At 45.8% G+C, this 17,219-nt stretch overlaps 1 protein-coding gene across 21 annotated transcripts in view; it reads right to left on the bottom strand.

Moving 5' to 3' along the window:
- The window catches only part of PPFIBP1 (PPFIA binding protein 1), a 213,418-nt gene that overhangs the window by 189,069 nt on the left and 7,130 nt on the right, over positions 1 to 17,219 (bottom strand). The window contains exon 1 of one of the 21 annotated variants that reach the window (XM_058282974.1): positions 5,465 to 5,996. The exons of 18 other annotated variants lie outside the window; for them this stretch is intronic. The gene's annotated coding sequence lies outside the window, so the exon portion shown is untranslated. Of the gene's footprint in view, positions 1 to 5,464; positions 5,997 to 17,219 lie in introns of those variants that run through there. 2 more of the 21 variants (XM_058282977.1, XM_058282965.1) reach the window with 2 other exon arrangements.

The raw sequence follows: 17,219 nt of genomic DNA, 5'->3' as shown, positions 1-17,219 counted from the left end.
AAATGTTAAAATTGGTGGATCTTTGCAGCTGGGATGAGAATCAGGGTATGCTGGAGTTCACTGTGTGGGTTTATATTATTTTTGCAACAGCCCTGTAAGTTTGAAATTATTTCAAAATTAAAATTTTAAGGAGGAAAAAAAACAACTGGAAAGGAACAAATAAAACCATATAAAAATTAAATTCAGGAAAAAAAGCTTGAATCGAAGCTATCAAATGGGGACGTGCATACTTTCAGCGAGAGGCAAGCTTTCAGCCCCTCAGCTCGTGGGAGAGCTAATGAGAGTTAATTACTCCATTTACTCCACAAGCCAACCCACCAGCAACAAGAAAGGCCTGGCAAACCTGCTCGGCTTTCGGACATCACACAGGCTTCGTTTCAAAGGGCTGGTGCCAAGACGACTTGGCTGAAGGAGCCAGCAGGGCTGCCCGGCCCGGCCCTTATCGCGGGATCCAAGGCAGTCTTCAGCCCTTCCCAGCCTGGCCTCCAGGAAATCCTTCAGTCTCCTCCGCCTCATCTACTGTCCTCACCCCGTCCCCAGCACCACCTCCGCCCCCAGGGGTCCCTGCCACTGCAAATTAAGAAATCAAACAACAGGCCTGGAATTTCAGGAAAAGAATTTCCTACAGAGGATGAAAATCGGGTGTGGCATTTTACCATGTCCTGCACTCAAGTCTGCCATAGTCACAAGATTTGTCCAACAGTTCACTTACTTAAATCCCTAAACTCTAGACATAAAAGGGATCTTAGAAATCATGTAAATTTCACTTACTCACTGGTATTTAACCATATCGATACTTTATATAAAGCACGTACACATGGCATGAGTTACATAAAAACCCAACTCTGATTTTTAAAATTAATATGAGTGATATAAAAATAGTTTTCCCATCCTTGTCTCTCCTTTCCTACCGAAGTGGGGGGGTGTTTGTGTGTGAAAAACAACAGAGGACAGCAGGTCTAAAGTTCCCAGATGGAGAGCAAACCTGTTACTCATTAACCCAAAAAAACCCCATCCAAATTCACTTAACCTTTCCCACATTCCAAAACTTGGTTGATTGATTGTTGAAAATGGAACCACGGCCTCTGGCACAAAAAACAAACAAACAAACAAAGTCCCAGGCATATTTTAAAGACAGTTTCAGAAGATTTAATTTTTGGTTTTTGGTTTGCATTGAATTAGAATATAACTCTAAACTAAGCATTTTTACCATTACTTGGCTCGACTTACTAAAAGGGAAAGCTGGAATACAAACAGTATAAGTTAAATGGCAAGAAAACCCTCATGTTGAAACTGTTCAGGCTGAAATTATCTAATCTGCAAATAATATCGGTGGAGTCCTTACTAACAAGGTTAAAAACCAGTCAAAATGACAATTTATTATTATTAAAAAAAAAAAAAACCCAGTCACACGTAACCCACGCATGTAAAATGAAGATTTACTTAGCAACCCCACCCCCACCCCACCCTGGGTTAGCAACTTTGCCTATTCTTATAATTCCTCACAATCTTTTTTATTTTTGTAAGGTTATTCTCTTATCTGAATGTTTCTGAAAGGTGGACAATTAACAGCTCCATGAAGGGGCCCAAAAACCTCACTGTGAGTCAAGGCACGGCTGGGTGACTGCCCTTCTGGAGAGCTGTCTAGGCCTTTTACAGGAACCTGTCGAAAAAACACGTTTCGTGTTGGCTGTGAGTACAGCCTAAGCTGCGGACACATCACAAAATTCCCTAAGCAAAAGATTTCCGAGAAGCAGGAGCAGCCTCAGCAGAGAAAATCTACTGAACAGGAAAATTAGTGGGGCTGGGTAGAGAAGGGTTTCTTCTTTGGTAAAATGGAAACAACGTTTATCGACATTTCTCAAGTCCAAACAGGTACAGCAGTTTTAGCAAAATTTTTAAAACAAGAACATCAGCAGCGTTTTAGGTTTTGACGTTGGGAAATAATTTACTAAGCGCCCACACTGTGCCAAGGACCATGTGCATTTATTATCTGAATGTAATCTTTCTACTACCCCTGCTAGGGAGACAGTGTTGTTCTCGTTTGACCAGTGCGGGCGCGGGGCTCAGGCTGGATGAGGGACAAAACCTCGATGTAAATCACGGCTATGGTGGGATTCCACCCAGCACACGGCCGGCTCCAAAACTCAGGCAGGTGCTGCTCCCTTCTGCCCAATAGCACTGCCAGGAAATTCACCCAGAAATGACGTGGTGGGATTGAGTCCTAAGCAGAGAGGCTCAGCCCTGGAGTCAGAAGCTCTGGATTCGAATTAGACTTCTATAGAGTGGTGGTTTCCTCCAATTTAATGGAGGTAAAAATAGTGCTTGACCCTTATGTGGAGGGGGCCAGAAGCAAGCTTAAAATCCAGGTGGAAGAGTGTTATAAAACCACCAAGTGCTAGGAAAGTGTTAGTTGTGCTTGTTAGCTCACTGTCCCCTCCATGTCCAGGCTTGGGCTGATGCAGCCAGTGAGCTGGGACAGGGCTGAGGGCCTCTCTGAACCCATGCTCCTCCTTGGGGATGAGACACATAAAGCCTGCAGCCTAAGAGAAAAACAAAGCACGGTGGGCCAAGACCCGGCCATGGTCGGCTCGGTGTGTGAAAGTGTATGATTTGCCCTGAACTAATAAAAGTTAATTGTGCTGTGTATTTTATGCATGATTTTTCTGTAAGCCTACAGCTTCTCTGATTTAAATTTTTAAAAATTAATCATGGACCAACTCTGTGCTGTGCACAGCTACAGTTTGCCAAGCAAGTTGCTGGTCCCGATGAGTCAGCCCTGGGTTCTCTGCGCCAGCCCCTGCCCTTAGTAAGCTCATTCCACCCCGAGGGAAAGAAAATCAAGGGCAAAGCTCGCCTTGCTGCCCAACAAGAGGCTCATCCTTCCTGAGGATGAGTCAGCTTTCCCTATATTCACACAGACATACTCACACATACCAATAAAAATATGTGGGGTTTTCCACGGTGCAGAGCGGGTGCCCACATTATACCATTAGGGAACTCTGCAGTGGCGACTTGGGGATACATTTTAAACACTGATTCCTCAGTGTAGTGACTGCCAGAACAGAAAGGGTTAATTCCATGTAGCCGGAGGAAGGTTGAAGACGCCAGGTGGCAGGAAAAGTCAGAAGATCTGACTGCATTAAAAGTTTAAACTTCTATATTACTAAAACAAAATTAAAAGTAAAGAAAAAGTTAGGAAAAAAAAAAAACTCTGAAAATATTTGCAATAACGATGATGAGGGTTAAGAGTGAAACACATGGACTATTCTTTATGACAAATGCAAAAAATACTACTTCAAAACGGGGAAAGGATATGAGGAGTTTGTTAAATAACACAGTCAGTGGTCATACAAATATGACTGACCTACAATAAATAAAAAGACAAACTAGACATCTTTTCCCTTAAAAAATTTCAAATATTATTAAACCAAGAACATCAAGTTGCTAAGAGGAGCAAAATTTAATAGGCACTTGTGGCAACCGATAGCCACTAACTACCAGGATGCCCGCACAGGTCCACAGCCCTTGGTCCTGCTTCCGGTCATCTATTGTAGGGATGTGGGGAGCAGAGTGGCTCAAGCCACGGGGTGCCTCCCTCCCTCATGGGGGTCCCAGGTTCAGTTCCCAGTGCCACCTAAAATGCAGACAAGCCACACAACAAATGGACACAGCACAAACAACAGGATGGGGGGGAAGATAAATAAATAAAATAAATCTGTTTAAAAAATAAAATTTTAAATTTAAAAATAAAAGCTATGATATGAAATGCAGAAAATGCTGACTGCCCAAAGATGTCCATCAAAGTCTGCGACCAGGCTATATTTACACAATCTTAAATAAATTACGAAACATCTATAGAGAAAAGATTATGCCCAAAGAACTAATGTTTACAGATATTTTAATAGTTTGGGGAAATGCAAAAACAAAGCTAAACTAAAGAAAAAAAAAAAGTGCAGAGGCCACAAAATTATATTTGCAAACTATTCCAACCTGAAAAGCATACACAGATGTGGAAAAGATGAGAGGAAACACAACAATGGTTGTGCCTCAAAGTAGTGGAATTTCGGGTAATTTCTCTTTTTATTGTGTCTTCTATTTTTTTTATACTTCTCATGTCTATAAAGTGCAAATGTTACTTATAAATGACAAATTAACCCAAATGCAAATCCACAAAAAAAGAGAAGATGGAAATCGTCATGGCACCCAAGGCTCTCCACCCCATACACAGAGACTAAAATATATGCAGCAGGCAGGGAAGGCTGAGAATGTGGGGGAAAGGCAGTTTTGCTTTAAATCTGGGTCTAGAGAAACTGTAGGATTCTTGATGTGAAAACAAAAACTTCTTTGAGCCATTTATCAAAACATATTTCGGAAATTCACTAGCCAAAGGATTTTTTAATCAGAAGATTTAAATGCACAAAATTATCTCTGCAGAACAATCAACTTAAGCCACTGGGAAGTTTACCAGGAACACCCTAAAATGTAGTAACTGTTTACAGCTAGCTCTTTAAACAGCAGCTCATGGCGGAGGACTTGGCCCAGTGGTTAGCGCTTCCGTCTACCACATGGGAGGTCCACGGTTCAAACCCCGGGCCTCCTTGACCCGTGTGGAGCTGGCCCACGCTCAGTGCTAATGCGTGCAAGGAGTGCCCTGCCACGCAGGGGTGTCCCCCACACAGGGGAGCCCCACGCGCACGCCCCGTAAGGAGAGCCACCCAGCATGAAAGAAAGTGCAGCCTGCCCAGGAATGGCGCCGCATACACGGAGAGCTGATGCAGCAAGATGACGCAACAAAAAGAAACACAGAGTCCCGTGCCACTGACACCAACAGAAGCGGACAAAGAACACTCAGCAAAATGGACACAGAGAGCAGACAACCGGGGTGGGGGGAAGGGGAGATAAATAAATAAATCATAAAAAATAAAATAAAATAAACAGCAGCTCATGGAAGCACAGAGCACAGCACAATTGCCATCCCCAAGAGGAGCCTGAAATCCTTAGCCAGGCTTTTCACAAAATCAAGAGTAGTTTTGCAATCTTTGATATGGTTTACTCAAAGTCAGAGTCCATGACACCAAACTCTTTGCATTCACTATCTCCTTTAATCTCCCCAACCCTAACCCTACCTAACCCTAACCCTACCTAACCCTAACCCTACCTAACCCTAACCCTAGCCTCTAACTCTAAACCTAACCCTACCTAACCCCAACCCTACGCAACCCTATCCCTAACCCTATCTAACCCCAACCCTGGCCTCTAACCCCTAAATGCTAGTAGCACCCCTACCCCACCCCACCTGAGCTGACAACAATTGTCCACAGACATTGCCAAATGACTCCTGGGAGTGGGGGGTAAACACTGCCCCACTGAAAACCCTGCTACAAATACGGACCCATTTTACCAACCCTGAGACCAAGTTACAAAGTGCCACACTGCAGCTGCGTGCAGGTGGAAGGGCTACCTTAGACACCCCTCTTCCACTCGCGGGGTCTTCGCATCGGCCTCCACACGATGCTGAGTGAACCACCGCCCTCATCACACGAATGTTACTGAATGCAGAGTGGGGGGCGAGTCCTGGCAACAGCCACAGCCAAGGCCTTCAACAAGGGGATAATCCATGTGAAGGAACAGGACACACCCGGAGATAAGCCATCTGGAATGCCAGCATCAGAGGAAACGCTCCACATCTGTAAAACCGAGATAATGCTACTGCCTGCTGCCCCTATACGAAACTAACAGATAGTGCAAGTAAAGTTCCCATCACGGAGGACAATTTCAAAGCACAACTAGATCCCAAACATACGGCAACAAATGGGCGCAGGCACTGGAAGGACCCCAGCATCTCAAATCACTGGGCTGGGAGGATTCTTCAAGACACTAGACTCGCCCCCCCACCGACTGGGTACTTGAGCATTTAAATCCAAAACTCCAGTTCCCGGCTTGCTGGGCTTCAGTTGCTGGGCTGGGCACTACAAAGGCTTCCTGGGGACTGCTCAGAGCGGGCCCAGAGGAAAGAGGAGGGCTTACGCAAAGAGAAGAGCAAGAGCAAAAAATGGAAATTTTTAGGGAACTTGAAGAACTGGCGGAGCCGGGGTCTGCTGCCCAGGGGAGCCTCGGAAGGCAAGCGTGGACAACGAGGTGACTTCAGTGAGGCCACCAGGCAACACCCAGAGCTGACACAGGCCGGGGGGCACAGGAAATTGTTCTCCTAAAAAAGCATCCGAGGCCTGTTAGGAAGCAAATGCTCAATTTACATAAAGAAAGGAAAGCTTAATTTCTCAGACTAAACCATTAGCCTTCAGATTGCTTCCAAGCATTCCCTAAAAACAAGAGGCAGATACTTGCTTCAGATTTACATAAGTGAAAACCAAGATGCCAGCACAGAGAGCCAGCCTGCCCTAAACATACACCCAAACCTCTTCCCTCCCACGAGTAACTCCTACTGGTGTATGGGGCACCGGCACGGGGCAAGACACGGCTGTGGGCAAGGCTTCTCTTTTTTATTTTTATTTTAAGATTTATTTATTTAATCCCTCCCCCCCCCCGCCGTTGTCTGTTCTCTGTGTCTGTTTGCTGCGTCTTGTTTCTTTGTCCGCTTCTGTTGTCGTCAGCGGCACGGGAAGTGTGGGCGGCGCCATTCCTGGGCAGGCTGCTCCTTAGCGCTGGGCGGCTCTCCTTACGGGGCGCACTCCTTGTGCGTGGGGCTCCCCTATGCGGGGGACACCCCTGCATGGCAGAGCACTCCTTGCGCGCATCAGCACTGCACATGGGCCAGCTCCACACGGGTCAAGGAGGCCCTGGGTTTGAACCACGGACCTCCCATGTGGCAGACGGACGCCCTAACCACCGGGCCAAGTCCGTTTCCCAGGGCTTCTCTTTTTTTTTAGACCTGAATTTCAATAGGCGGAATCTCCCAAACCCTGAGTGTTGGCTCAAATTTCCTAAAAACACTCAGTAGGCCAAACCCAGCCTAGCCCCACCCAGTCTTCTTCCCAGGGTCACGGGCAGGAGAACTGGGTGGGAGGCTCCTGGGAAGTCAAAGAAAGCTTGGGAGCATGGGGGGGGGGCCTCTTACCAGAGATTTATTTGGAAAATTTGCCTGCCAGTGAGGGGCAAAGCAGAGGGATCCGTGTAAAAGGCAACTGCAGGGTCTAAATCAGACAATGTGGATGTGAACCAGGCAATGGTAGAGGGAATGGAGAGGGAATCAAAAACTTAACAGGAAAAAAAGGCAATTCTGGGTGGCCAGGAGAGGTTCCCCAGGATACAGGTAAACCTAACCCATTGCAAACTGTGATAAAGAAATGGAGACTTTAAGATCAAAGGGAAGCCCGGGCATAAGAGGGAGCACTTCATCAAATTTTAAAACTTTTGTGCATCAAAGGACACTAAAAAATACAACCGATAGAATGGGAGAAAATAGTTGCAAAGCATATATCTAATAAGGATTCAAAATATCCAGAATATATAAAGAACTACTACAACTCAACAAGACAAACAACCAAACCAAAAAATGGACAAGGAACTTGAGTCGACATTTCTCCAAAGATTTACAAATGGCCAAAACGCACAAGAAAAGATGCTCAACATAAACAGCCCTTAGGCAAATGCAAATCAAAACCAGGAGATACCACTTCACACCCACTGGGATGGCTCTTAGTTTTAAAACCGGAAAATTTTTAAAGTTGGCAAGGACGTGGAAAAATTGAAATCCTTGGGCATTGCTGCTGGGAATGTAAAATGGTGCCGCCACCGTGGAAAGCAGTTGGCAGTTTCTCAAAAAGTAAAATACAGAATGACCGTATGACCCAGCAATTTTACAATTAGGTACGTACCCAAAAGAAATGAAAGCAGGGACTCAAAGATACCTGCACACCAAGGAGCATAGCAGTATTGTTCACAATAAAAAAAAAAGTGCCAACAGCCAAGGATAAACAAAATGAGCTATGTACATACAATGAAAGAGTAGTTAGTCATAAAAAGGAATGAAGTTCTGACATGTTACAACACGGATGAACCTTGAAAAAATTAAGCTAAGTGAAAGAAGGCAGTCACAAAGGATGTATAATTACATTTAGATGGACTGAAAGTAGGTTAGTGGTTGCCTAGTAATACAGGAATAGGAGGACTGAGTACCGTGATGGCTAGGGGAACAGGGCTTCTTTCTGGAATAATGAAAAGGTCCTAATTTATGATTGTGGGGATGGATGCACAACTCTATGAATATACAAAAAATTCAAAAGCCATTTAGCTGAATACTTTTTTTAAAAAGATTTATTTAATTATTCCCCACCCCCATTGTTGTCTGCTCTCTGTCTCCATTCACCGTATGTTATTCTGTGTCTACTTGTCTTCTCTCTAGGCAGCACTGGGAGCTGATACTGGGACCTTCTGGAGTGGGAGAGAGAGAATCTCTTGCGCCAACTCAGCTCTCTGGTCTACTGCATCTCTTATTGTCTCTCCTCTATTCTCTTTTGGTTGCATCATCTTGCTGCACTGGCACCCGCCCAGGCCAGCACTCCATATGGGCCAGCTTCCCTTCGCCAGGAGGCCCCGGGAATTGAACCCTGGACCTCCTATATGGTAGACGGCAACCCAATTGCTTGAGCCACATCTACTTCCCATAGCAGAACGCTTTAAGTGGATGAACCATACGGCATGTGAATTACGTCTCAATAAGGCTGTTTAAAAAAAGAACAGCATCTAGAATATGCAAATTTATAGACAGAAAGATTTGAGGCCACCAAGAGATAAAGGGAGGGAGAGCGGGGAGTTACTGCTTCACAGGTGCAGAGTTTCTATTTTGGGTGATGAAAGTTTCCATAATGCACGGTGGGGATGGCAGCAGAATACTTAAATATCATTAACGCCACAGAATTTTACACTTAAAGATGGTTAAATGGCAAAGTTTACCATGTTGCCACAATAAAAAAATTAATTTAGGGAGTTGCAGGAAGATGGCGTCAGAGTAGGCAGGCAGGGCTCAACTCACACAAAAACAACAGAGAAAAGGCCCAAAGCTGTCTGAGGGACGGGCCTCGGGGGTCAGCAGGCCAGGATACTGCTGCGCAACTCCCAGAGGGTGAGAGACCGAGAGACCAAGAACCCAAAACAACACACATGAGGGACCAAACCCCCGTGGCGCCAGGAAGGGCTCACCCCCACTCAAGACACTAAGCCTCGGGGCGGCCACCTGAGGGGCGGACGAACGTCTCCCTCCCTGTCCACTATTACAAGAGGAAGAGGAGGGGCACTCAGGGGCTTCTTTCCAGTCAATTTGGCCAGCAGAGTTCGCACTGAATCTCAGTTCTGACCAGACCAGAAACATGGGAAAGCAGAGGTTGAAAGAAATACCCCCATGCACGGGTGTGCTGACAAGCACCATGTGATGGCCAGCCAAGAAACTGCAAGGAGAATAACTTTCTAGGTCTCTCCTTAGCTCCACCCTTGGGGGAAAATCTGTGCCGATTAGTGAATCCCTGACCCAGTATTGACACTTAAGCAGTGTAATTTTTAAGACAGAATAAGCTGAACCAAAAATCAAAGAGGATCTGTGGGGAAAAAAAACAAAAACATGCTACCAAGACAGCAAAATTAACCATCAGATTAAATTCACCAATATACTCAGATACCTAGACGTCAGCAAAAAATTAAAGCCATACTAGGAAACAGGAAGAGATGGTCCAGCCAAAGGAACAAACCAAATACCCTGACAAGATACAGGATTTAACCCAATTAATCAGTGATAATGATACAAATCTCCTAAATCAATTCAAAGAATCAAAGGAAAACATGCCTAAAGAGATGCATGATATTAAGAAGACACTGGGGGAAATGGATGTGGGTCAAGCAACTGGGCTCCTGTGTACCATACAGGAGGTCCAGGGTTCGATGCCCAGGGCCTCCTAGGGGAGGCGAGCTGGCCCATGCGGAGTGCTGGCCCACACGGGAATGCCACCTGGCATGGGCATGCCAGACAATGCAGAGAGCTGGCACAGCAAGATGACACAAGAGACACAGAGGAGAGACAATAAGAAGACAGAAAAGATCAGGGAGCTGAGGTGGTGCAAGAGGGTAATCGCCTCTCTCCCACTCTGGAAGGTTCCAGGATCAGTTCCCAGAGTCGCCTAATGAGAATACAACAGACACACAGCGAATGGACACAGAAAGCAGACAACGTGGGGGTGAGGGGGAGAAATAAATAAATAAATCTTAAAAAAAAAGAAAGAAGACACTATGTGAGCAGAAAAAAAAAATGAAAGCCTACAAAGAAAAGTAACAGAACTTATGAGAATCAAAGACACAATGTGTGAGATTAAAAATACCTTAAAGGCACATAACAGAAGACAGAAATAGTGATTTCGAGGACAAAATAGCAGAAAAACAGAAAGAGAAAAGAATTGAAAAATGGAACAGGGCCTCAGGAAATTGAATCACAATGCAAAATGCACATACATACACATTATCAGTGTCCCAGCAGGAGATGAGAACAGAATAATACCATTCTTGCTCAAGCTCTTTCAAAAAATAGAACAGGAAAGAATGCTACCAAACTCAGTCTATGAACCGACATCATCCTAACACTAAAACCTGATAAAGTTATTATGAAATAGAAAATTACAGACCAATATCTCTCATGAATATAGATGCAAAATTCCTCAACAAAATGATTGCAAATAGAATCCAAAAGTACATTAAAAGAATTATACACCATAATCAAGTAAATGGGTTTTATCCCAGGTATGCAAGGGTGTTTCAACACAAGAAAATCAATTAGTGTAATAAACTACATTTAACAAATTGAAGATGAAAAACCACATGATCTTTTCAATTGATGCAGAAAAGGTGTTTGACAAAATACAGCAGTCTTTCTTGATTAAAATAAAATTCCATTTATAATAGTGACTAAAAGAATCAAGTATTTAGGAATAAACTTAACCCAGGACATGAAAGACCTGTACTCAAAATACTATAAAACATTGCTTCAAGAACTAAAGAAGACTTAAATAAATGGAAGGGCATTCCATGTTCATGGATTGGAAGACTAAATATCATTAAAATGTCAATTCTACCCAAACTGATTTACAATTTAAAGCAATCCCAATAAAAATCCTAATAGCCTTTTTTGCAGAAATCAAAAAGCCAATAATCAAATTTATTTGAAACGATAAGGGGCCCAAAAGAGCCAGAAAAAAGTCTTAAAAAATAAGAACAACATTGGAGAACTCTCACTTCCTAACTTTAAAGCATATTACTTAGCTACAGTGGTAAAAACAGCATGGTACTGGCATAAGGACAGATTGACCAATAGAACCAAACCAAGAACTCAGAAATTGACCCTCACATCTACAGTCAAGGGATTTTTGACAAGGCTGTTAAGCCCTCCCAGCTGGGCCAGAACAGTCTCTTCAACACATGGTGCTGGGAGAACTGGAGAGCCATATTCAAAAGAAAGAAAGAGGACCCCTACCTCACAACTTATACAAAAATTAACTAAAAATGGATCAAGGACTTAAATATAAAAACAGCAACCATAAAACTCCCAGAAGAAAACATAGGAAACCATCTTCAAGATCTTGTGGTAGGAGAAGCAGATGTGGCTGAAGTGATAAGGCCTCCGACTACCATATGGGAGGACCCAAGTTTGATCCCTGGGACCTCCTGGTGAAAAAGAAGAGAAAGCGTGCCTGCGTGGTAAGCCAGTGCCCATGCAAACGCGGCACGCAGCAAGATGATGACGCAACAGAAGAGAGATGAAGGGAAGAGTCAAGAAAAAGCGCAGCAGAGACCAGGAACTGAGGTGGCACCATTGACAGGGAACTTCTCTCCACATCAGAAGTCCCCAGGATCGAATCCCACTGAATCCTAAAGGAGAAAAAATGAGAAGACCAAAAGAGAAATAGATACAGAAGATCATAGAGCAAATGGACACAGAAAGCAAGAACAGCAGGGAGGGGTAGGGGAAGGAGAAGGGGGAAAGGAAGGGGGGGAAATAAATAGATCTTTAAAAAAAAAAAAAGATCCTGGGGTGTGGTAGGCAGTAGTTTCTTAAACCTTATGCCCAAAGTGCAAGCAACAAGTAAAAATAGATAAATAGAACCTCCTCAAAATTCAACACTTTTGCACCTCAAAGAACTTTGTCAAAAGGGTGAAAAGGCAGCCAACTCAATGGGAGAAAATATGTGGCAATCACATATCTGCTAAGGGTTTAATATCTATGATATATAAGGAGATCATACAACTCAATAAAAAGACAAAGTATCCAATTAAAAATTGGGAAAAGACTTGAAAAGACAATTGTCCAAAGAAGAAATACAAATGGTTAGACAAACACATGAAAAAATACTCAACATTGCTAGCCATTAGGGAAATGCAAATCAAAACTACATTGAGATATCATTTCACACCTATTAGATTGGCTGCTATAAAAAAGTCAGGAAACTAAAAATGTGGGAAAACATCTTCAAGATCTGTGGTAAGTGGTAATTTCTTTAAACCTTACACCCAAGCAGGAGCAAAAAACAATAACAGATAAATAGGATGTCCTCAAAATTAAACATTTTTGTACCTTAAAGGACTTTGTCAAAAGGGTGAAAAGGCAGCCAACTCAATGGGAGAAAATATTTGGCGATCACATATCCGATAAGGTTTTAATATCCATGATACGTAAAGAGATACTATAACTCAGCAATAAAAAGACAAACTGCTTGATTAAAAAATGGGCAAAAGGGAGGGAGCAGATGTGTCTCAAGCAGTTGAGCGCCCACCTCCCACAAGGGAGGTCCAAGTTCAGTTCCCAGTGCCTCCTAAAAGAAAAAACAGACAATGAGCAGTGAGCAGATGTGGCTCAAGTGGCTGGGAGCCCACCTCCCACATGGGAGGTCCCGGGTTCAGTTCCTGGTGCCTCCTAATGAAGACAAACAATGAACAGACAACAAGCAAAAACAATGAGCAAGACAACAAGCAGACAATGAAAAAACAAAAAAGGTGCAAAAGACTTAATAGACATCTGTCCAAAGAAGAAATACAAATGGCAAAAAAAACACATGAAAAATATTCAACATCACTAGCAATTAGAGAAATGCAAATTAAAACTACAATGAGATACCATTTCACACCTATCAGAGTGGTCACCATTAAAGTTAGAAAACTACTAGTGTTGGAGAGATAGGAATGCTTATTCACTGTTAGTGGGAATGTAGAATGGTACAGCTGCTGTGGAGAACTGTTTGGCAGTTCCTAAGGAAGTTGAATATAGACTTGCCATGTGACCTGGCAATACCACTACTGGGTATATATCCAGAAGAACTGAGAGCAGTGACATGAACAGCCATCTGCACACCAATGTTCACAGCGGTGTTATTCATGATTGCCAACAGAAGGAAGCAAGCCAGGTATCCATTAACCAATGAATGGATAAACAAATTATGCTGTATACACATGATGGAATATTATGCAACTGGAAAAAGAACTTAAGTCGTGAGGCATATGGTAACATGGATGAACCTGAGGACATTATGTTGAGTGAAAAGCAAGCCAGACACAAAAGGACAAATACTGTATGACTGCGCTATTATGAACTAAATATATTGTGTAAACTATGTTGCTAATAATTAGAATACAGTTCCCCAGAAAATAGAATAAATGTAGAGAATGGAAAGGTGAGGGTTAATCTGTGCTGAATTGGTAAAAAGATTGTTCTTATTTCTTTGGAAATGAATACAAATGGTGAAAGCGGCAGTGCTATTATATGGGTATGACAGTGGTTAAAAAAGAAAGTCTAAGGACATATATACTACTAGCAGGAGAGCTAAAAAATGTAACACTGGACTGTATAACAAGTGAAACCTCATGTGAAATACAAATATGGGTAAAATTGCATATATGACTTTTTTACAAAATATAAATAAAATAGAGAGATAGAAACAATAGCAGCTATAAACGCAGGGGAAGTATAAAGAGACTGAGAGGTGATGAGTTTTCTTTTTTTTTTTTTTCATTTATTATTGGAATAATGAAAATGCTCTAATGATGACTGAAGTGATGAATTTACAACCATGTGATTATACCAAAGACCACCGATTGTTCACTTTTGATGGATTTATGCTTTATTAATATGTATGAACAAAGATGATTTGTTAAAAGAAATACATTTTTAAAAATCTTTGACTTCTGAAGCTAGAGCCGTCTTCAGGGTGAGTGGCCGGGACAGCCACACAGGACCCGGGGTCAGAAAGGCCCCACCCGGCTAGGTGCCCTGCCATCACCGTCCTGAAATCCTCAACCTCTGAACTTGCGTTCTGTAAGTGCCGTCGGATGGGACGACGCAGCAGAGGAGACACCCCTGGTAAGTGTGCCCCCCCTGCCCTGGCCCCCATTCGCAGACAGCCCTGAGCTGGTGGACCCAAGATGCTGGGGAGTTTGGCAAAACCAAGAGAGTTCAAGGGAAGCAAGTTACAGATGGACTGAGGGCGGCCAGGGGCCGGGGTCTCCGGGCCACCACGCCTCCCCTTAGCACGGAGCCGGGACACAGAGCACAGGGACGGCATCCTACGACGCGCCAGGGACCGAGGACCCCTGTCCTGCCTTCCCTTATGCCTGTCACCTCCCCGTATTAACCAACCACGTCCCCTGAAAACCACGACACGGGAGGGGGAAGGCAGGGCAAGCCCGTGGTCCTTTCCCTGCTCGCCCAAGCCAGCAGCAGCGAACGCTGGTAGAGCGTGGGCCGGTCAAGACGGGACGTGGAAGTGGCCGAGCGCCTTGAGCGTGGACAAACTGCAAAATACGGATGGTGGGAGTTTAGTACTTCTGCAGATGAGTGTGACGCTCTTACATTTGCATTTAAAACTGGTGTTACACAATATAAATAGTAAAATTCATGCTAATAATTTAAATGTTTGATTTTCTTCACTGAGAAGGGCATTCAGTAGTAAGTTAAAAATAGCATGACAAGTCGAGAGAGAGATTGTGGATAAAGGAAAAAACTTTATATTTAGGTACCTTTAGCAGCACTCTTTTCCTGCCTTCTGAACAAGGGGTCCCGCATTTTCATTTGCTTTGGGGCCCCCAAATACGGCCAGGCCTGCTGAGGATTAGTGGACACAAAGCTACCTGGCCTATCCAAAAAGTTCTTAGCGTGGCTAAGGCTGCACTGACACCCTTTCAGAGCCACCCCAAAAGAGCCACGTGGGGATGGGCTGCGGGGAGGGGCGGGCAGTTTGGGGCACTGCACTCTTAAATCACTGCTTCAGGATTTTTTCCCATCACCTTCACCTCATTCCAGCGATAAACCTGCTGAAATACCACAACCCAACGTCTTTCTGACCAAAGATGTCTCAAGACACTGAACACTGAAGAGGGCCCTCCCGAGAGCCTCTCCACCGGGCAAGTCCCTTCCACAGGGCATTCACTGCCCCTCAGTGGTTCCACTTCAACCCAAGCAAGGCCGCGCTCCAGAAGCAGGCCACGCTCCAGAAGCAGGGCACGCTCCAGAAGCAGGGCACACTCCAGAAGCAGGGCACACTCCAGAAGCAGGCCGCTGCTCCAGAAGCAGGCAGCTGCTCCAGAAGCAGGGCACACTCCAGAGGCAGGGCACACTCCAGAAGCAGGCCGCTGCTCCAGAAGCAGGCCACACTCCAGAGGCAGGGCACACTCCAGAAGCAGGCCGCTGCTCCAGAAGCAGGCCACACTCCAGAAGCAGGTCGCCGCTCCAGAAGCAGGTCGCCGCTCCAGAAGCAGGTTGCCGCTCCAGAAGCAGGGCACACTCCAGAAGCAGGTCGCCGCTCCAGAAGCAGGGCACACTCCAGAAGCAGGCCTCACTCCAGAAGCAGGCAGCTGCTCCAGAAGTAGGGCACACTCCAGAGGCAGGGCACACTCCAGAAGCAGGCCGCCGCTCCAGAAGCAGGCCGTTCCTCGCATCTTGGGAAGCTCCTTTTCCCAGGGAAGCTGTTCTGCAAACCACTAAGTCCAGTCATCTAGAAATCCCTCCTTCGAACACAGCCCGGCTATCCTTTGTCTGATTTCATTCTCCTCTTCCTTTCTGTTCCACTACTTTCCACTTCGATAAATTCATCTCCTGCCTGGAGAAGCCTCTTGGCAAATGCGTCAGGCTGTCTGGTTCAGATGAGAAGCTTGTCACTCTTTAGTTTTCTCCTGACCAATAATGCCAAGAGCCGGCTCTCGGGGGCCCGAGTGGCTTTATGGACGTCCCCTCACTGCCTCTAGGTGGCCTGTCACAGGCCGTTCTCCCCACCCCACCCTTCCGCCCCGTGAGGAAGGGTTGCTGCAGACCCCCGTGCTCCCCGCAGCCTCGCACCCAGCCCTCCCGCGGCTGCTTCTTCAGCCTCACCCCCCCTGGGCCGGCTCAACCCCCGCTGGCGGTGCCTCTCCCTGCTCAGGCCCTGGCGTGGACGGCCCGTCCCATGGGTGCCGTCTCCCCGCCCCCACGACCCCGCTCCATCTCCTTCCGCAGAACTCTTCCTTCCACCCGACCATTTCCAGGCACCGGGGTTCCCCGAGGGCTGTGTGCACCCGCTCCCCTTCTCTCTACACACGCCTCTTTGAGGAGTTTCTCTCCCCTCCCTCTTGCCCTGGAGTGGACCCAGAAATGTATGATTTTGTCTGAACTCTCATCTTCTAAAGTCTTAGCATCTTCACACAGACAATACCAAGAGCTCGTAATGCCCTTTAACGTGCCACGTACAGGACCAAGCCAGAGGCCACGCTGAGGCGGTCAGGGCTCCTGACACGGAGGCTGAGGCAGTCACAGCTCCTGACACGGAGACTGAGGCGCTGGGGTCTCGACATGGAGGCTGAGGTGGTCCTAACGTGGAGGCTGAAGCAATCAGGAGTCCTAACACGGAGGCTGAGGCGGTCAGGGCTCTGGACATGGACGCTGAGGTGGTCAGGGCTCTGGACATGGAGGCTGAGGTGGTCAGGGCTCCTGACACGGAGGCTGAGGCGGTTAGGGCTCCTGACACGGAGGCTGAGGCAGTCAGGGCTCTGGACATGGACGCTGAGGTGGTCAGGGCTCTGGACATGGAGGCTGAGGCGGTCAGGGCTCCTGACACGGAGGCTGAGGCAGTCAGGGCTCTGGACATGGACGCTGAGGTGGTCAGGGCTCTGGACATGGAGGCTGAGGCGGTCAGGGCTCCTGACACGGAGGCTGAGGCAGTCAGGGCTCTGGACATGGACGCTGAGGTGGTCAGGGCTCT

This window comes from Dasypus novemcinctus, chromosome 20 (genome assembly GCF_030445035.2).
Source record: "Dasypus novemcinctus isolate mDasNov1 chromosome 20, mDasNov1.1.hap2, whole genome shotgun sequence".
NCBI lineage: Eukaryota > Metazoa > Chordata > Mammalia > Cingulata > Dasypodidae > Dasypus > Dasypus novemcinctus.
Note: the sequence above shows the minus strand (reverse complement) of the source record. Positions and strands in the feature narration are given on the sequence as shown.